This window comes from Suncus etruscus, chromosome 11, assembly GCF_024139225.1.
Source record: "Suncus etruscus isolate mSunEtr1 chromosome 11, mSunEtr1.pri.cur, whole genome shotgun sequence".
Classification (NCBI taxonomy): domain Eukaryota; kingdom Metazoa; phylum Chordata; class Mammalia; order Eulipotyphla; family Soricidae; genus Suncus; species Suncus etruscus.
The window spans coordinates 63864726-63887568 of record NC_064858.1 but is presented as its reverse complement, the minus strand read 5'-3'; the positions used below and the strand labels follow the sequence as shown (position 1 = coordinate 63887568).

Sequence of the window (22843 nt, the reverse complement as noted above, 5' to 3'; positions counted from 1 at the left end):
TCATCTATGGGTTTTAAAAAAAATGAAAGACATTCTTGCAATAATTTTCAGAGACAAAAGAGAGGACTGGAAGTTCCAGCTCACCTCATGAAGCTCACCACAAAGAGTGATGAGTTTAGTTAGAGAAATAACCACATTGAGAACTATCCTAACAATGAGAATGTATGAGGAAATAGAAAGCCTGTCTAGAGTACAAGCAGGGGTGGGGTGGGTGAGGAGGAGGGAGATTTGGGACATTGGTGATGGGAATGTTGCACTGGTGATGTGGGGTGTTCTTTACATGACAGAAAACTAACCACAATCATGTTTGTATCAAGGTGTTTAAATAAAATATTATTTAAAAAAACCAACAACAATAACAAAACCAAAAAATAAAAATAAAAAAAAATTTGTGCTTTTATTTTTGCCATATAGGCACAGTAAATATTGGGGAAATTAGAGAGGGAATTCCCTTGGCCTAAGAGGTACAGGGTTTCTCCGCTCTTGAAGTGTACTGTCATGGGAATAACTACAGACTCCTTGCATGTTCATTTACTCTCCCCTTGGTCCTTTTTTGGTGTATGGAAGACATCTGCTCTGTCATGAGTGATAAAATCAGACCTCTGTATCAAGAGCTTTTGGTATTTACACAGGTCAAGGAATGGAGCTTATGAAGAGGTCTTTATGGTTCTAGAAGTTCTGTTCCTTCACTGTCTTTTTAATCTCTAGTTGGTGTCTTGATCATTGCACTGATCCTAGGATGAAGCCTGGGATAGAGTCTTTTGTTATATTTCCAGAGGATTCATTCAGTTGCAGTTGGCTCAGTCAGACCTCTGCAATTACAGATCTTGATTGTTGTACAGATCAAAGGCCAAAACCTAGAGTAGGGCTTTTTTATTGGTCCCAGGATACATTCTGCCTCATCATGATTGTCACAGTCATCTGTAGATAGTGATCTGTAGATAGTGATCTTGGCTTTTGCACAGATCAAAGGATGACAAGTATATAGATAGACCTCACTAACACATTGTTTAGTACTCGAATGCGTAACCTATGTGTATCCAAAAATGCTCAGTCATCACATAACCCTGAAACCCTCATTCAGGGAGGCCAAACCCCATCACTAACAAAATTCCTAGAAATTGAGAAAACCTCCCAACTTCAACACACTGGCCCAATCTCTCTTAGTTGATTTATTAGTTTCTTTACCTTACTTGTACAAAATTTACCTATTTCTCTGTTCTCACCTTATTTCTTGCTCTCCCCTTCTCTTTTTCTTAAGCTATACCTAAGCTAACTATTGTATGTTTCTATTTGGGTATGAGCTCTCCATGAGAGCCAAACCTAAATAGTAAACAACCCATGTTTATAGTGTATGTAGCCCTTCCCATATACTATCCCTTCTCCTCCTTCAGAAATCTGACTATCCCTTCATGCCCCCAATCCCAACTCGATTTCCCACCTTATTAAAACTCTTTATCCTCAGTTCCTATTCCATTAGATATCAAGTCCGACCTCCTACCCCAATAAGCCATTACCCAGCACCCAAGAGAAGGGATACCCACTCATACCCACCCCTCGTCTCTGGCAAGACATGACAAACAACACCCCTGCTGACACATGCTGTGTGGCCCTCTTTCTCACCTCTCCCTAACTTGGACTGTTGTTTGATATTGGACTCAGCTCCAAAAGGTTCCTCACTGCAAGAACTGTACCCAAGACCTCTCTGCTGTAAATCTTTTCTCAATCTCAAGAAGACCAGGGTGTGTGATGAAAATGAACCCTGGATTCCACACCCCCACAAGAAAATTTCAAAAGACATTGGGGGAAGCCTATACTTCCTTCATAAGCTTAAGACCTATATAATTCTATCTCTTATCCTTAAGAGATAGTAGGTAGTAGTAGTAGGTTATCTACTTAACCTGTTTTTCCCCAAATGTAAGGTAGTTTCCTGCATCACTTTGTTCCTTTAATTACTTTTTAAATTCATTTTAAAAATTATTTTTTCTTTATATATATGTGAGTATATATATATTTTTTGTCTTGTTTCTGTTTTCTTCTCTTCCCACCCCCAAATGCACCATTTCTTCCTTCAAATGCATACTAAATAAAAACAAGCTTTTATCTAAAGGGACACCTCCCACCTTGAGCATATGTCATGTAGACCCAACGTAGACTCTAGGTGATTAGACAGTAACCATCCAACCTTGAACCCTGGATCCCATACATAGAAATGATACAGTTCTCCACAACAGTTCCAGGAACCAACCCCCCTCTGGGACATCCTTAATACTGCTCTGGCACCAACATGTGCCAGTTTTGATATGATATCCTGAAAATGAGGAAATGGCAACAACTTGATTTAAGAGCAGGCTGTCTTACCTCACCATCTTATGATAACACAGTTATATTTAAGGTAGATAGTGACAGTGAATTAGGGTAATTCCCACCACCAGTGTTGACCTTTCTTTGCTCTGTGGCCACGCACATCTCCTAGCCCATGAATTGCACCATGACACACAGTAAAAGCTCTGTTACAAGTGTGTCAATGTGGGAAACAATGCAGGACAACAGCATGCATAGAGAAGAAAGATGGCAGCTTTGATGACCCAGAAAGTACCAGCTGCATAGTCAATCTCTCAGACAAGGAGTTTAGAGTAGTAATGTGAAGGATGCTCAAAAATTCAAAGAAAGAATAGAACAAGCTGAAGAGAACATATTCAGAAAACTCCAAGCTGAAATAACATACTGAAAAACTCAGTAGATGAAACGAAAAACTCAATGGAATGCTTCTCAAGCATAGTAATAGCAGCCAAAGACAAAATCAGCAAGCTGGAAGATGGAATGCAGAACAACTCTATACAAAAGAAGAGACTGTAAAGAACCTTAAAGAAAAGATCAGACAATAAAAAATACTCAAAGAATATGAACAAATAAAAAGAGAAGTCCTTGACAAATTCAACAAACAACATAAGACTCATTGGAGTCCCAGAGGCCCAGGAAGGAGATCCCCAGGAAGAATTAACAAAGACATCATCACAGAGAAATTTCCAGAGCTAAAGACTGCATGCGGGGCCAGAGAGATAGCATGGAGGTAAGGCGTTTGCCTTTCATGCAGGAGGTTTTCGGTTCGAATCCCGGCGCCCCATATGGTCCCCTGTGCCTGCCAGGAGCAATTTCTGAGCCTGGAGCCAGAAATAATCCCTGAGCACTGCCGGGTGTGACCCAAAAACCACACCAAAAAAAAAAAAAAAAAAGACTGCATGCAATCAAATCCTGAAGGTCCAAATAGTACCAGCTAAAGAGCTCAGAAGAAAATCACCCCAAGACACGTCCTAGTCACAATGACAAATCCCACAGATAGGGACAGAAGTCTGAAAGCAGCAAGATCAAAAAGGGAAATTTTATTCAAAGGAGCATCCTTAAGATTTACAGCAGACCTGTCACAAGAAACCATCAAGACCAAAAGGCAGTGGTGGAATATAGTGACAAAAATAAAAGAAATGAATACTGCGCATACTCGTTTTTTGTTCACTCTAAGGACTTCAGGAAACTCCTATCTCTGTCTGGCTGAAACTGTGCTTCTGAATCCCCAAAGGTTTCCTCAGGGGCCTAGGGAGCGCACCCCCCAAAGAACTGCATTTTGAAGCTGGTGAGTGCCTACATTCTGTGGCTGCGGGATGGGCGGGATCGCTCTGCCCTGCCCTGCCCTGCCTTTGTTCACTCGGAGGACTTCAGGAAACTCCTATCTCTGTCTGCCTGAAACTGCTTCTGAATCCCCAAAGGTTTCCTCAGGGGCCTAGGGAGCACACCCCCAAAGGACTGCATTTTGAAGCTGATGAGTGCCTACATTCTGGGGCTGCAGGATGGGCAGGATCGCTCTGCCCTGCCCTGCCCTGCCTTTGTCACTCTGAGGACTTCAGGAAACTCCTATCTCTGTCTGCCTGAAACTGTGCTTCTGAATCCCCAAAGGTTTCCTCAGAGGCCTAGGGAGTGCACCCCCAAAAACTGCATTTTGAAGCTGGTGAGTGCCTACATTCTGGGGCTGCGGGATTGCTCTGCCCTGCTGTGCCTTTGTTCAATCTGAGGACTGTCAACTAGAGGCAGCAGAAGAGCTCAGCAGCTTAGCTTCACTTCGCAGCTGCACACTCTTTCTAATCAATGAACCCCACCACAACACACAGGAAAAACCACACTACAAGCGTGACAATGGGAAAAACTCGCAGGCAAACACCATCCATAGAGAATGAAGACGAAAGCTCGGTTGACCTAATAAATTCTAACCACCTGATTAACCTTTAAGATAAGGAGTTTAGAATAAAAATATGGAATATGTTCATAGAACTCAAAAAGAGCATAGATCGATCTGAAGAGAACACAAAAACAGAAATCAGAAAACTCCAAACTGAAATAACAGATCTGAAAAATACAGTTGCTCAACTGAAAGCCACAATGGATAGCCTTACCAACAGGATATTAGCAGCTGAGGAGAGAATCAGAATACTGGAAGATGAGATGCAGAAAAGCTCAACACAACAGAAGAAATTGGAAAAGAACCTTAAGACAAACGAACAGACAATGGAAAAAGTACTCAAGGCATGTAAAAAGATGAAAATAGAAGTCTTTGATAAACTCAACAGAAACAATATAAGAATCATTGGAGTCCCAGAAACTCAGGAAGGAGATCTCCAAGAAGAATCAACTGTCAAAGACATCATCAAAGAGATACTCCCAGAGTTAAAGACTACATGCAGTCAAATCCTGCATGCCCGAAGAATACCAGCTAAAAGAGACCCAAAGAAAAACACGCCAAGACATATCCTCGTTACAATGACAAATCCCATAGATAGGGATAGAATTCTGAAAGCAGCAAGACCAAAAAGGGAAATTACATTCAAAGGAGATTTTCTAAGACTTACAGCAGACATGTCACAAGAAATTCTCAAGGTCAGAAGACAGTGGTGGGATATTGTGACAAGACTGAATGAAATGAATGCCTCACTAAGAATACTGCACCCAGCCCCACTCACGTTCAGGTATGGAGGAAGAATACACAGCTTCATAGATAAACAGCAGCTCAGAAACTTTACCGATGATAAACCAGCCTTAAAGGAAAAACTGACAGGTCTACTCTAAGACAAGAGAGACCAACAAACACAGCAAATGTATCTACAAAGATGACATTAAATTCTATGACAATCATCTCCGTCAATGTCAATGGACTAAATTTACCAATTAAAAGACACAGAGTGGCAAAATGGGTCAAAAAGATGAATCCAACCTTCTGCTGCCTACAAGAAACACATCTGAATAGTCAGAACAAACATAGACTCAAAATCAAAGGTTGGAAGAAAATTATCCAAGCAAACAACACCCTCAAAAAAGCTGGGGTGGCCATATTAATATCTGATGACACCAACTTTATACTCAGAAAAGTGGTAAGGGACAAAGATAGACACTATGTACTAATCAAGGGATATGTGCAACAGGAAGAAATCAGACTATTAAACATATATGCACATAATGAGAGACCAGCAAATTATTTAATACAATTACTGACAAATCTGAAATAAGAAATCAATAATAACACAATCATTGTGGGAGACTTCAACACAGCCCTATCAACACTTGATAGGTCAACCAGACTGAAACCCAACAAAAACATACTAGCCCCGAAAGAAGACTAGTAGATATATACAGGACACTCCATCCCAAAAAACCTGGATACACATTCTTTTCCAATGTACATGGGTTATTTTCCAGAATAGACTACATGCTGACACATAAAACATACCTCCATAAAAGCAAGAGGATAGAAATCTTGCAGGCTACCTTTGCTGACCACAAGGCTCTAAAATTAGATGTGAACTACAAAGCCACACAGAAGAAAAACTTTAACAATTGGAAATTAAGCACCCTGCTACTAAACAACCAGTGGGTCTGAGATGAAATCAAAAAGGAAATCAAAACTTTCCTGGAAACAAATGATAATGAAGGCACAAACTGCCAGAATCTATGGGACACAGTAAAAGCGGTCCTGAGAGGAAAATTTATAGCTCTACAAGCACACATCTGGAAGGAAGAAGGAGCATACTTGAATACTTAATGGCGCAGCTTAAAAAATTAGAAAATACGAACAAAAGGAACCAAAAATAGGGAGACAGAAGGAAATAACAAAGCTGAAAGCAGAACTCAATGAAGTGGAAAACCAAAAAGCAATCTGAAAGATCAACGAAAGCAGAAGCTGGTTTTTTGAAAAAATAAACAAGATTGATAGATCATTGGCAAAACTCACAAAGAAAGAGAGAAATCTGATAACCCGTATTAGAAGTGAAAAGGGGAAGATCATGACAGAAATTGCAGAGATCCAAAGGTTAATCAGAGACTACTTTGAGAAACTTTATGCTACAAAACATGAGAACCTAGAAGAAATGGAAAAATTCTTGGAGAATTATAACCTTCTACATTTAAGTAAGGAGGATGTAGTATATCTACACACCCCCATCACTACTGAGGAAATTGAAACTGTAATCAAACATCTGCCCAAAAAGAAAAGCCCAGGCCTAGATGGTTTTCCTAATGAATTTTTTCAAATCTTTCAAGAAGAGCTACTACCAATCCTATCCAAGCTCTTCCATGACATTGAAAAAACGGGAACACTCCCAAACAGCTTTTATGAAGCCAACATCACCTTGATACCAAAACCAGACAGAGACGCTGCCAAAAAAGAAAATTACAGACCAATATCCCTGATGAATGCTGATGCAAAAATCTTCAACAAAATCCTGGCAAATAGGATCCAATACATCATCAAGAAGATCATATACTACGACCAAGTAGGTTTCATTCCAGGAATGCAAGAATGGTTTAACATCCATAAAACTATTAACATCATACACAACATCAACAACAAGAAAAATAAAAAATCACATGATCATATCAATAGATGCAGAGAAAGCATTTGATAAGGTCCAACACCCATTCTTGATCAAAACTCTCAGCAAGATGGGAATGGAAGGAACCTTTCTCAATCTAGTTGAAGCCATCTACCACAAGCCAATGGCAAATATTATTCTCAATGGAGAAAAACTAAAAGCCTTTCCTCTAAATTCTGGTACAAGACAAGGCTGTCGGCTCTCACCACTCCTCTTCAACATAGTACTGGATGTTCTTGCTATAGCAATGAGGCAAGAAAAAGATATGAAGTGAATCCAGATAGGAAAGGAAGAAGTCAAGCTCTCATTGTTTGCAGATGACATGATAGTCTACTTAGAAAACCCTAAAGACTCTACCAAAAAGCTTCTAGAAACAATAGATTCATATAGCAAGGTGGCAGGCTACAAAATCAACCTACAGAAAACAATGGCTATTTTATACACCAATAATAATAGGTAAGAGATGGAAGTCAGGAAGGCAATCCCATTCACAATAGTGCCACACAAACTCAAATATCTTGGAGTCAACTTGACCAAAGATGTGAAGGACCAATACAAAGAAAACTATAAAGCCCTGCTCCAAGAAATAAGAGAGGACACACGGAAATGGAAAAACTTACCTTGATCTTGGTTTGGCAGTATTAACATCATTTAAATGGCAATACTCCACAAAGCATTATACAGATTTAATGCGATCCCCTTAAAAATACCCATGACTTTTTTCAAAGAAGTGAATCAAACACTTACGAAGTTCATCTGGAACAATAAACACCCTCGAATAGCTAAAGCACTCCTAGGGAAAAGGAAAATGGGAGGCATTACTTTCCCCAACTTTAAACTGTACTACAAAGCAATAGTTATCAAAACAGCATGGTATTGGAATAAAGACAGACCCTCAGATCAGTGGAATAGGCTTGAGTTCTCAGAGAACATTCCCCAGGCATACAATTACCTAATTTTTGACAAAGGAGCAAGAAATCCTAAGTGGAGCAGGGAAAATTTCTTCAACAAGTGGTGCTGGCAGAACTGGTTAGCCATTTGCAAAAAAGTGAACATAGACCCCCCAGTTAACATCATGTACGAAGGTAAAATCCAAATGGATTAAAGACCTTGATATCAGACCGGATACCATAAGGTATATAGAACAACACATAAGTAAAACACTCCATGACATTGAGACTAAAGGTATCTTCAAGGAGGAAACTGCACTTTCCAAACAAGTGGAAGCAGAGATTAACAGATGGAAATACATTAAACTGAGAGGCTTCTGCACCTCAAAAGAAATAGTGCCCAGGATACAAGAGTCACCCACTGAGTGGGAGAAACTATTCACCCAACATCCTTCAGATAAGGGACTAATATCCAAAATATACAGGTCACTGACAGAACTTTACAAGAAAAAAAACATCTAATCCCATCAAAAAATGGGGAGAAGAAATGAACAGACACTTTGATAAAAAAAAAAAAAAGAAATACAAATGGCCAAACGACACATGAAAAAATGCTCCTCGTCACTAATCATCAGTGAGTTGCAAATCAAAACAATGATGAGATACCACCTCACGCCACAGAGATTGGCACACATCACAAAGAATGAGAACTATCAGTGCTGGCGGAGATGTGGAGAGAAAGGAACTCTTATCCACTACTGGTGGGAATGCCATCTATTACAGCCTCTATATAAAGCGATATGGAGGTTCCTTCAAAATCTGGAAATTGAGCTCCCATTCGACCCAGCTATTCCACTCCTAGGGATATACCCTAGGAACACAAGAATACAATGAAAAAACCCCTTCCTCACACCTATATTTATTGCAGCACTATTCACAATAGCCAGGCTCTGGAAACAACCAAGATGCCCTTCAACAGACAAATGGCTAAAAAAACTGTTGTACATATACACAATGGAATATTATGCAGCCATCAGGAGAGATGAAGTCATGAAATTTTCCTATACATGGATGTACATGGAATCTATTATGCTCAGTGAAATAAGTCAGAAGGAGAGAGAGAGAGATGCAGAATAGTCTCACTCATCTATGGGTTTTAAGAAAAATAAAAGTCATTTTTGTAACAATCCTCAGAGACAATGAGAGAAGGTCTGGAACACCAGCTCACTTTATGAAGCTCACCACAAAGAGTGGTGAGTACAGCTATAAAAATAACTACACAGAGAACTACCATAATCAAGTGAATGAATGAGGGAACTGGAAAGCCTGTCTGGAGTACAGGTGGGGGTGCGGTGGGATGGAGGAAGATTTGGGACAATGGTGGCAGGAATGTTGCACTGGTGACGGAGGGTGTTATTTATGTGACTGAAACCTAATCACAATCATTTATGTAATTAAGATATTCAAATAAAGAGAAAAAAATTAAAAAAAATAGAATAGTGCACAGAGCCAGACTCACTTTCAAGTTTCAAGGAAATATACATAGCTTCATGGATAAACAGCAGCTCAGAAACTTTACAGACTCAAAACCAGCCTAAAAAGAAAAACCGAAAGAACTATTTTAAGACAAGACAGACCAATGGAAATAAACTTCTACACAAAGATGGCACTAAATTCATGACAATTATCTATCTAAACATCAATGGACTAAATGCACCATTTAAGAGACAGAGTGACAAATGGAGCAAAAATCTGAAGCCAATATTCAGTTGCCTACAAGATACATATTTACATAGACAAAACAAACATAGACTCAAAATAAAAGGCTGAAGGAAAATAATCCAAACAAACAACTCTCTTACAAAAAACTGAAGTGGCCATATTAATATCAGAATTAGGGCCATTCCCAACACGTGTTGACCTTCCTCCATCCGTGTTCCTAATATGCATTCCATACCTCTGACCTTTGCTCCCTGGACTGCTATTGTGACAGGTCCCTTTTGCTGTAGATTGAGTCTCTTTATTCTACTGTCATTAACTTTGGTTTGGGTATTTAGGTCTGATTTTTTTAATTTTCAATCAATGTTTGTGAGACTGCTCAAACCTGGTACCATTTATTTTTCCCTCAATTTATAAGGCAGAACAATATGATTCATGTTCTATGGTAATTTTGGAGAAAAGAAAAAGGAAATGTGGGAGGAGCCCCTGTCCAGAAGTTATGAATATAAATTTAAAAAATAAAAAGAAAAAGAAAATTAAAACCAAACATAAAAAAGACACAACAAACAACAACAACAACCAAAGGAATGGAAGCTGTTGTGGCAAGGTTTTTTGTTTGTTTTGCATAGGCACAGTAAGTATTGGGGGAAATTAGAATGAAAATTCCCAATGGTCTAAGAGATTCAGGGTTTATCCTCCTTTGAAGCAAACTGTCTTGGGAAAAACTACAGACTCCAGACAGGAACATTGTCGAACCCCAAGGTCTTTTTATGGTGCCAGGAAATGTTCTGCTCAGTTGTGGTTGTCAAAGTCAGTTCTTTCTCATTACAGATCTTATTACAGATCTTGGTTTTTGTGCAGATCCTAGGAAAAATCTAGGATAGAGTCTTTTTTTATGGTTCCAGAAGTTCTGCTCTAGCAAGGTTGCTGTAGTCAGTCTTCTGTAATTAATGGTCCTGGTTTTTGCACAGGTCCTAGGACACAGCCTAGGATAGTGTCTTTCATATGGTTCCAGAAATACTGCTCAGTCGTGGTTGTCAAAGTCATACCTTCGCAATTACAGATCTTGGTTTTTGCATAAATCCTAAGATATCTTCTACTAGGACCTAAAGCGTATGACCATTTGAGACCACTGAAATAGGCAACTGCACACCATAGACTTATGTTACAGGTTCCACCCATTCAGTATGCTTTTGCAAATTACTATTATCCCTTTTATTTTTAATATTTTTCTTTATTCCTTCTCTCCTTTTTTTCAACCTATATTACTGTTATATAATAAAGCCCATGCTGTCAGTTTCTTTTTAAGAAAGAAACCTCAATGCAGAAGACATGATGGGTGATACTCCATAGGGTAGGGGTAGCGAACACACGGCTCTTGAGCCGCATGCAGCTCCTGGCCAAAATGAATGTGGCTCTTTCCCCCTTATTATTATTTTGTATACTGTGGCTCTTTGCCAAGTTTGGATTTTGTTATGCTGCTTCTGAGGAGGGACCTCTGAGGAGAGATCTTCGAGCATTTAGTCCCACCCCCAGGCTGTGTCTTCCATTCTCCCATCCCTCAGAAACAACTGCATGGGCCAGCAAGCTGGGGGACCCGTGTGTCACATGTTGTGTTACATCTTGGCATTAGTTCATAGTGTGGAGGACACAGCACGCCCTCACCATCATTGCAGGATTTTTACCCTCACTCAAAATGACAAAATGCAATATGTGTTTAATATATTATTGTTAACATTATATGCTTTTGTGTGAGTGTTTGTCTGTTTTGGCAGGTCACTGCATAGTGTGGCTCTCTGACTCTCACAGTTTAAAATTTTGGCTCTTTGTGTCAAACTTGTTCACCACCCCTGACATAGGGTATTCTCTCTCTTGATACTCCTCTTATAGTGCTCTCTCTTTATACTCTTCTTATAGTTTCTAGATGTTTATTCTAAAATTCTCCATATATAATCTAATCCTGAAAGCTTCATTTAGCAAAGTTCACCTTTGACATGGATGAAGAGCCTAGAAATTGGAAAATCTTCCCCATTAAAGGCACTGGCCCACTTTATTTTTCTTTATTTTTTCTCTTCTTTATTTTTTCTTTCCTAAACTATTTTATTTATCTTTTTTAATTAATATTTTCTTAAGCATTAAGAACAGCCCCATAAGGATGAGGCCTTCAACTACAACCTATATATGAGTAGATTCATAAGTGACATGAGTTTGTATGAAGTCGACTCCTCTATGTTTGCCTAATCTATATTGTACATAATCTATGCCTATATTGCATGCATTATTCTTCCTTTCCCTATTCAGAACTCCTTCTATACTCTCACCTGATCTATTATTTCTCCCTATTTAACCCTCTTTACCCTAAGTTCTTAACTCCTAAAGAACCAAGACTGACCCCCAGCCCCAATAATCCGCCACCCAGGTCCGAAAGCAAAAGAACACCCACTCAGTTCCACATCTTGCGCCCCAGCAAGAAGCTGCAACTACCACTCCTGCTGACTCATTCTATGTGGCTCTTCCTCGCACAGACCCACTCAATGTGGACTCTGCATGGTATCAGATTCAGCTCCAAGAAGAACCCCAGCTCAAGGATACTAATTGATCCCTTACTGCTAAAAGTCATTTCTCAAACTCATTAAGACCATGGTGTGGGACAAAATGTGCCCCGGATCTCACTCCTCCAAGATTATCTCAAAAGACTTAATGGGGGACATCTATATACTCTGTATGTTTAATTTCTTAATAGTTATACCTCTTAGTGTGATTATTTCCAAATGTAAAGATAGCCTCCACCATCACCCATTTTTTTGCTTGTTTTGGTTCTGCTTGGTATGAAATTCTAGTAAAAAAATGTCTTCCTTGGGATAAAAGCTCAGGTCAAAACCAGGACACAGAGATTGTATAGCCTATCTTTTTATCCCCAAATACACCAGCAATATAAGATGGTATCATTCCTTCTTGCATAGGCACCCTAAAAAGGGGAAATACTCTGTATAGAAACAAGCTCTTATATACTAGGGATAATAACCCATAAACTGTATAATACAGGGGCACCTCCCACCCTGAACATTTTTCATGGGGTCTAACCTTATGATAGGGCATCGACTGTTCAACCTCAAACCCCAGATCCTATCAAACACAGTTCCCTGCAACAGCACAAAGAAATAAAAACCAATTCTTAATCTATTAGGCATCAAGACTGACCTCCTACCCCAATGAACCAGTACCCAGCACCCAAGCGAAGGGACATCCACTCAAACCCACACGTCATCCCTGGCAGGAAAAGACAACCAACACCCCTACTGATTCATGCTGTGTGTCTCTCCCTACCAACTTATCCTAACATGGACTGTTGCTGGATACCAGACTTAGCCCTAAAAGGACTCCCATTGCAATAATTTTACACAAGATCCCCCCCCTCAAATTTTTTACCAATCTCAGGAAGGGCAGGGTGTGCCATGAAAAGGTGCCTGGGAACCCACACCCCACAAGAAAATCTCAAAAGGCAATGGGGAAACATATACTTCCATCATAAGTATAAGACCTGTATAACACTAGCTCTTTATTTTTTATTTCATTTTACTTACAATCATTTTTCACTATACATATGTGAGCAAATATTTATTTTTATTTCTATTTTTATGTTGTTTGGGTGTGTGATTTGTTTCTCTGTTCTTTTCACCCCCAAATGCACTGGCAATATAATGAAGCACCATTTCTTCCTGCAAAGGCACACTAAAAAGGGGGAAATCCCATGTATATAAACAAGCTCTTATCTACTAGAGATAAGAACTCATAGTTATTTACAATCCAGGGGAATCTCCCACCTTGGAAATATGTCATTTGGATCCATCTTAGATGCCAGAAGATTAAACACTGACCATCCAGACTTCAATCCTGAACCCCAGACATAGAATCGACACAGTTCTTCACAACAGCTACAGGAACCAAAGCCCATCTGGGACATCCTGAATACTACTCAATCTCCAACATGTGCCAGTTCTAATATGATATCTTTTTGAACTGCTGTGGTGTTTCACCTTCTTCTTTTCCCTATCGTCCCTCAAACCAAGGATGAGAGCCTCTTGAATGGCTCCGCTCATAGTTGGCGTAGATGATTTTTACCCCATTATATTACCTTTCTCTTCCTCAAACAAATCCACATAACTTGATCTTTCTAGTCCCACCTCCGAACTAGAGGGGGCAATAATGGAGGCACCAAGACCAAACAGTTATAAGCCAACTAAGTAATTAACTAGACACAGAGGGGACCATGCATTCTAGCAGCCCCTGTGGGGAAGAGTGGAGGATATGGGAGGCAGGATGGGAGCGGTTGTGCGAGGACAATTCAGTGGTGGAAATTCCCCTGATTCAATGTAAATATGTACCTGGAATATTACTGTGAACGATATGTAAGCCACTACAATTAAAATAAAAATTATGTTAAAAAATAAAAAAAAGAAATGGTTAATTACTTTTCAAAAAGGAATAGAAAGACATCAATATTTAAATAATAATATATCTACTAATTTGTCCAGTGAGTGTGGGCAAACTATGATTGATATTTTTTAAAAGGCATATTTATGAACCAAAACTTTAAAGACACTACTAAATTGCTTCTTCAAAAATGGATGAAGGTTTTCAGTATGAACAACAAATGCTTTTGAAGTAGTGGGTGCAGTCTAGACAAGAGGCAATTTAGCTTAAATTAATTATCTGTATGCATACTATCATATTTGTTAAATTGTGTATAATTATACCAAACATATGTTTTAGAGTATACATATATCTAACATATTTTGAAATAAGAAAATAAAAATGAATAAGGCAGAGTAGAATGTTCAGCCTGGATTCACTTAATATTTAACTGTTGAATACAATACAGCTATATTTGTAGACTAAATATCTGTACTATATTTTTTATTCTCAATGTTACATTAGATAAAAATCTACTAGTCTTGCACTTTGATTCATTAAAATAATGTGATTCATATTCATGAAATAGGAACAATCATTAAGAAAATAAAATATTAATGTAGAAAGCTGAAAAGAGCAAATACTTTGAAAACTAGATTTATACTTTTCAGAAGGAATTATTTTTATTTAATTTGGTATGTTAATAAAATACTGGGTAAGGAACATAAGTTTTTGATTGAGAGACTGAAGTGATGTACAGCATGCAGGGCAGTACTTGCCTTGCACATGGTTGACCCTGGTTTCATCCCCAGCATCCCATATGAACCCCCAGGAATATATAGGAATGATTCTTAAGGGAAGAGCAAAGAGTAAACCCTGAACACAGCTGGGTTTGCTTTCATACCAAAAATTAAAGTTTCGAGTAAATTAACACCTTTGCTTTCTCAGATTTAAAACTATATTTTTCTCCATTTTCTTTTCTTTCAATCATCTTGCCTTTCTTCCTATGTGTTATTGCTATATCTTCTGAATTTCTCTAATATTAAGGCTTGGAATCAAATATGACTTCATATATGAAGTCTTTAGTCAAGTTTTTGCATTTTTGTCAAATAGATAAAGTTAATAAAATATATTTTCTTTCTATATTCCTTAAGTTTGGCTTTTTAATTTTAATACTTGGCTATAGTTTTCAGTGTAATTTTACCTGTTCCTGATTTGTTATGATTTCATACATGTTTTAGGGACTTGGGCCACACATTGTGTTTCTCAGACCTTATTCCTAATTTTGTGCTCAGTAATCACTTCTAGTGGGACTCAAGATCAAACCAGGTTAGAATGATGCAATTTAAGTTCACTACCCCTATTCTATTGATGCCAACAGTTTATATTATTATAGAATTAAGATAAAGCTCAAAACTTCTTAGGTAGAGGCCAATATATCTATTTTGTAAATTATATAGAGATATGCTAAGTCTTGCTTTATGTTATGGTTTAGAGTATCTGTCAAAAATTAATTTCAAGGGCCCGGAGAAATAGCACAGTGGCATTTGCCTTGCAAGCAGCCTATCCAGGACCAAAGGTGGTTGGTTCAAATCCCGGTGTCCCATATGGTCCCCCGTGCCTGCCAGGAGCTATTTCTGAGCATACAGCCAGGAGTAACCCCTGAACACCGCCGGGTGTGGCCCAAAAACCAAACACCAAAAACCAAAAAAATAAAATAAAATAAAATAAATTTCAAGCTTGCAATTCAGTATTAAAGTAACTTGTACTATTTATTGTGTTGATAAGGATTTAATGAATGAGATATTCTTGCTTTTATTTCTTTTTCTTTTCTTTAATGACTAAAGAGAGCATAAATTCTAGTCGTCTATAGATTTATACTAACAACTGAAAACTATATTTAAGAGACAACTTTTTCCTATTTTTTTATTTTCGGAAAAAAGTTGTAGACCCAGAAAAAGTGAGCTTCTAATTATAAAAATTAACATGAACACCCAGGACAACACAGTTTGTGTATGTGTATGTGTGAGAAGGGAAGGAAATATTTTTAACATAACAGCTCTATAAATGCAGTGTCCTCAGAGATAGAATAATAATTGTAATAATAATAATAATATAAATAATACCTATCACACATATTTGTGGTTTGATTAGATTATTATATTAATTTGATTAGATTCAAACTGTTTAGATATTCTTCTTGGTATGACTGTATTGACCCATATTTGAAAAATTTTTTGCAAAGAAATAGGAAAAGTACTTTAAATTCTGTCAACAATTTGAAAGGACAGTGTTCAATAGTTGTTTTGCTTTGCCTATTATTTGCCTATTAGTGAGCATTTACAGCAAATTCTTTTTAAATTTAATTCTACCCAAAAACTATTTTATTTTTATTTATTTTTTGTTTGTTTGCCCACACAGGGTGGTGCTCAGGAATTATTCCTGTCTCTGTGCTCAGAGATTACTCCTGGAGATATTCAAGGGACCATGTGCAGCAATGGCTGTCTGAAGCAAGTCAACTGTGCTCTCTACTAACACTCTTGATTCTACAAAATATTTTGTAAGTGCATGTTACTTACTTACTACTACTATTCTTAAAGTATTTATTTCATAATTTATATAAAATTTTAATTTATTAATCTACTGATTTAAAAATATTTTATTTACATATATTTTAGGGATGTATGGATTTGAAATGAGACAGGACAATGGTGATACTTAATTGTTACTCCTGATTCTACATTTCTGAGTACAAAATTTCTTCTGAGGTCCTTGATGAACCCTATTTCTTGCCATGCAATCTAACCTCTGTCTCTGCAGTGTTCAAACCAAACACTCTACCAAATATATCATCACTCTGGTCCCTTTACTATAGAAAGAACAGAATCATAGTCACGTTAGCAGCTTTAAGACTATAATTTTTTAAGAAGTACTTTATTTTTAACAATATATACTATCAGAGTAAGAACTATAATGTGAGACTAGCTAAGAAAATGGTGTTGACACTCATTGGTAGTCTAGCCTGATGAATTCAGTTTTATAAACTATAACCTAGAGAATATAATTGCATGATTTTACAATCTTTTGTTAATTTGCCACTGTCTGGATATTGCTTACAACCTCAAAACACTGAAATTTTACTATTTTATTATAAGAAGATCCAATTAAATGTTAAAATAAACTTTTATGGACTCAGAAAGAAATGGCTAACATGAACACTTAAGCAATCTCTTTCTGTTGTTATTTCTTTCACAGAGAATACAAAAAATTAAGAAACAATGTAAAACTTTATGAGGATTGTGCTAGTGACTATTAGAGTAATATAATTTTAGTTTATAATACTGATAATTTTGTTTTATATTTCTAGTCTGTTACCCACCACCAATTAATTTCCTCATATTATCTTTTCTATAGTTATCTTAAACTCTTTGGGATATTTCAAGAACTTGTGTCTATAACAAAATTTACCATAAGAAAATTTCTAAACAAAGAAAACATTTAAAACATAAAAGCAATATTAGACTTCCTATTAATTTTGAATTCCTTTTGGGCTTTGCCTCACTTACTTTCCATTAACTATAACTTCCTACTAAAGATAGATATGCTGCTACACTTTTCATTGACCCTAAAAGTATAGTTTAGTCAAAAGGCTCAGATTTGACAGTTTTCAATACTTTTTGAAGCTTTAGGGGCTCACTACAATGAAGGCTCTTCTGATCCTCCAGCTAATTGCTCATTATTACAGTTCATTATTCATGCTCATAGTGTAGAATTAAGACTGAGCTGTTCTTTTTCACCAATTAGTGTGTAAATGAATTAAATGGTTCAGGGTTTACAAATTCATTTAGGTATACTAAATGAATTATTTAGAGAAAACTGTTTTCACATTAGATTGATATAATGTTTTGGTAGTGTATTTAAAAATGTTGAACCTTTTTTGTTTTAAGTAGTCAACCATAGATAAGTTTTGCTTTCAATATTAGCAAAATAAAACCATTAGTCATTACTCTTTAATGCAAACATGTACCAATTAAAATTAAAAATAGGAAAGAAAAATTTTCCTATACATGATGTGTATGGAATCTATTATGCTGAGTGAAATAAGTCAGAGGGAGAGAGATAAACACAGAATGGTCTCACTTCACTCATCTATGGGTTTTGAGAAAAATAAAAGACATTTGTATAGTGATTTTCAGAGACAAAAGAGGAGGACTGGAATGTCCAGCTCACGACATGAAGCTCACCACAGAGAGTGATGGGTGCAATCACAGAAATAATTACACTGAGAACCATCATAACAAAATGTGACTGAATGAGGGAAGTAGAAAGCCTGTCTAGACTACAGGCCAGTGTGGGGTGGGGAGGAGAGACACTTGGTATATTGGTAATGGGAGTGTTGCACTAGTGAAGGGTCCTTTATATATATAGCATTATATATATGTATATATATAAAATATATATAGCATTATATATATGTATATATATAAAATGCTAAACAATAATAAAAAGGAAAAAATTAAAAAATAATTTGTTAAGATAGGTTAAAATAGCAATAATTGAATGTCCACATTTGCTTTTTGATACAGAATTTAACACCAAATGGAAATTAAAAAAATGTATGAAAAAGTAGAACCATCAAAGATTAACAGTACATGTTTAATAAAGCTAGACTTTAGAGTTCCAACAATCCTTTTACATTTTTCATTTGTAATGAGTGACTGTAATTTTTTTAATTGTGATCTACCGTGAGAGCAGGGGCGGGGACTCCTCCAAGAGCAGTTGGCTGGGGGTGCAATGATTAATAGAACAGCTAGAGGGAGACGAGTGCCTCCTCTGTGTACCATAAAAGCTGAACAGAGAACTGAGCACTTGAAAGCCGCATACCAGTGATGACACCTGGCGGCTGGATGGGATGCAGCGCTCAGTTACTCAGCTCCTCTGTGTGCCCTGAAAGATTAATTAGGACAAGCAGAGGACTGAGTGATGATGCCTGGTAGCTAGATGGGATGTGGTGGTAAAAGAGGGTGGTGGTGGATCACTTGCACCAGAAGCTGGAGTAAGTTTCAGCATGCCATATAGCAGTGTATAAGTCAACCCCTGACTTTTAAGTAATTTTTCATGGGTTAAAATGTTATCTTTAACACCAGAAAATATGGTATAATTTTTGCACAAGAAAAAATTAATATTAGTTTAATATAACTAAATATTTTGCAAATGCTGTGGTACACACAATTTTGTTTTCTGTAGTATACATTTCTTTAAATTAACATAATTATTGGGTGTGGCTTAAAATAGTTTTTGGACTTTGTTACAAAATTCTAAAAATGAATGTGGATTTAACTTCTTAAAATTGTCTAACAGTTACAAATTGATCTCTGACTAATACTTGTACAATAAATGTAACACATTTGTTATAAAATTGATTATTTTACATGCTTATGCTACTCATTGGTCTTTAATAATTTTGAAGACTTGAAACTTTGATGGCCTGATGAATTTTAAAATGTTCTCTATAAAACATATTTCATGTCTACACATATACATACTCAGACATTACATATCCATTCCAGACACTTAATGATCCATTTTATGATGATATTTGTATTATAATAAACATTAACTTCTTTGGATTTAATTTTCAACAATCAAAAAAGAAGCTTCAAAATAATAACAAATAATAAAATAGATTTTTATTATTTGTTCTGACATCAAAATTTCCTTAGAAAGATGTGCAGATTGCAAAATATGTGCAAAATATAGTACCTATTAAATATTTTGTAAACCAAACATTTCTTTTTAAAATGGTCTAAGTAGATAATGGACTCATTAGACCTATCATTATAGGATGTGATTTTACAATTTTAGCAATTAAACTAAAAATAAACTGGAACAAACTAAAAGCTAAAATGAAGATATCACTATTTCAATATCAAAGCAACTTCTCTATATAAATTTTTTGTAATGTAAATCATGATTTAATTATAAAATTATCTGACAGAAACTAACAGATCAGAGAAATATATTTATTAATTAAGAGAAAATCAGATGTTTATGGGAAATAATATAATTTTTCTATATTCAAACTATGAAATATCACAGCAACTTTGAACAAATAGATTTTGTCTTCACCAATAGAGTACCTTAGACTAAAATTTTCTATTTACTGTGTCTTTTGTCACTTTAAAAATAAGGAAGAATCTATTATCAGCATAATAGTTTTGCTATCCACTTTGCTATCAAATGGAAAGTAAAATAATTTGCCACTTAAGTTATGTGTTTTTCTTAGAGTCCATCTTTTTTAAAAAATTTCCCATCTGCGACTTGATATCTAAAACTTCTATTTTAATCTCTTTCAGGTAAAATAGAGAGGCAATATAAAGCCATCAAGAAATTCAAAAAAGTTATCTCTGATATTCCTTGGATTATATTGTAGACCTTGGAGTCACTGTAAACACTAACATCATAAATATTTTCTTGTGCAAGCTTATAAATAAGCATTAATCTCTGAAGACATTTCAATTAAAGGGCGTTACGAAAAGTAGAGACAATTCTCCATAAAACATACCTTTTAATATTTACTGTTGCTTTCTTAGTACTATGAAAATATATTGGGAAACATAATCTAAAGCAGTGTTTAAGTACCAGAAAAAAGTCAAAGAGAAAATAATTATGAGCAAATTTGAGTATCAGGAAGTCAAAATTGTATCTTATATAAAATTTGTCATATATTATGCACAAAGAGCATTTTTGAACTATTGATACTTTGGTTCAATTTTGGATCATTCATACTATATCTCAACCTAAATTTTAATTTTTACATTTATTTGAATTGTTTCTGCCTTCAAATATAATGATAGCTTCATAAAATACTTATATTCACAAAAATTAACAAACAAAAAATATTAAACAATTATTAAATACAAGGTAATTTGCTGTTTTGAACAATTGAAGGTGTTAGAGCATCTTTGTTCTATACAAAGAAATTTATATTATGGTGAAATAGTTCCATAATTTCCAAAAATCAGTCATAAAACACTCATTTTCATATATTGAGACATATAACAATTTTACAAAAATAGTAAAAAATATGCTGTCACTTATTAATTTATGAACTCTTTGTTCATTTATATGGCCACTTTATTTGTTTAGCCACACAAAAAGTTGAGAATGTAGGCTATTTTTTAAAAATTGAATTAAAACAGTTCAAGTAAATAGATATCAACCATCCTCTACCTTGGAATTTGAAGGCTGATTATAACTCAAGGAAACAAAATCCAGTAACCAAGAGGACTCAGACTTATGGGTTTAATTCAGAAGCCTAAGGTTGTTGCAAGTCAGTCCCTGAAGAGGTTGACTGATGGAGGGATGAAGGATGAGGCCTTTCTCTTCCAGCTCGGAGCACGCGTCTGCCACCCTGTCTAGCTGACGGTTCTAAACAGCTCGCAGACAGTCAGGCTTGTGGAAATATTAGCTTTATTCGGTGGACAAGACTGAAGTCCAAAGACTCAGCCTCAGTTCCAGCAAAAAAGCCCCCACAGCACCCGGTATTCCCAGGCGGTCTCCCATCAAGTACTAACCAGGCCCGACCCTGCTTAGCTTCCGAGATCAGACGAGATCGGGCGAGTTCAGGGTGGTATGTCCAGGGTGGCAGACGCGTGCTCTGAGCTGGAAGAGAAAGGCCTCATCCTCCATCAACCTCCATCATCCTCCATCAAACTCATCAACCTCTTCAGGGACTGACTTGCAACATAAGGTGATGATACTGTTTGGGTACTGCTGTGCGAGGGCTTATGTGACCACTAAAATGGTTCTCAGGTTTACATGAATTCTATACAATCTTAAACTCCTAAGCAAATAAAAATATTTCTAAGCAAATAGTCTTTTTATCATTGTGTTTAAAAAGATCCTTTTATTTCATTTTGTGATGTTGGGTATTGAGCACAGGGCACTTCATGGGCGGAGCAAGTTCTCTATGGCTGAGCTGTATCCAGTACATGTTAATAAAGTTTTCAAACCAACTGATTTCTCTTTACCACCTTGCCCAAATAATATGTATTTAATTAACAAACTTAATGAGTTGTAGAAAAGGATATATATAGTTTATTTGGTCACACCCGGCAGCACTCAGGGGGTTACTCTTGGCTCTATGCTCAGAAATCGCTCCTGGCAGGCTCAGGGGACCATATGGGATGCAGGGATTCGAACCACCAACCTTCTGGTTGCATAGCAAATGCTATCTCTCTGGCCCCATGGGAACTATATTTTAAAGAAAAAATAACTTTATTTAACTGAACTATTTGTTAAACTTCTAGCATTTTAGATTCATTAATAGTCAACCAAATATATTCAATTATAAATCCTATTTGTTCTTAATAGAGTTTAAACTCAGTTCTCAGGAGCTACCAAGGCCAGACCTAGCATACTTGTGGGAGTATGCAGTGCTTGCAATCAAAGACTTCGATAGGGTTGTACTTCATTGCTTTGAGTTATCACCCAGTCAGTATAAATACTTTGGTTAAAAGAGAAGGAAAAAAAAAAGAAACACAACCCTTTTTTAAGAACCTGCTGGTCTGGTTTATCCCTTATTTCTTTTATTTTTTTTGCTCTCATTTTTGTTATATATATAATGGATGGTACCAAGACCAGACTGTCATATGTCATATGTCCATTTGGTGGAAATAGAAAATGATCAGACTTGAACACAAAATCCAAAGTCAACGACAACAGAAATGATACCCAATCTACATCAAGCTGTACATGGGGGGAACAGCTGCACTAGCATTAAGGGGGGTGTTAAAGAGGGGGGGAGAGGGATGCATGATGGGAACAGGTGTGGTGGTAGAACAACACTGGTGGTGGAAAACCTCTCATTTATACTTCTATGTGCCTTAAATATTACTGTGAAAG

General features: G+C 36.6%; 1 pseudogene; it reads right to left on the bottom strand.

The window, feature by feature from the left end:
• Positions 1 to 21465: 21465 nt before the first annotated feature.
• On the bottom strand, positions 21466 to 21583 carry LOC126023235 (uncharacterized; annotated as a pseudogene).
• Between the last annotated feature and the right edge of the window lie 1260 nt (positions 21584 to 22843).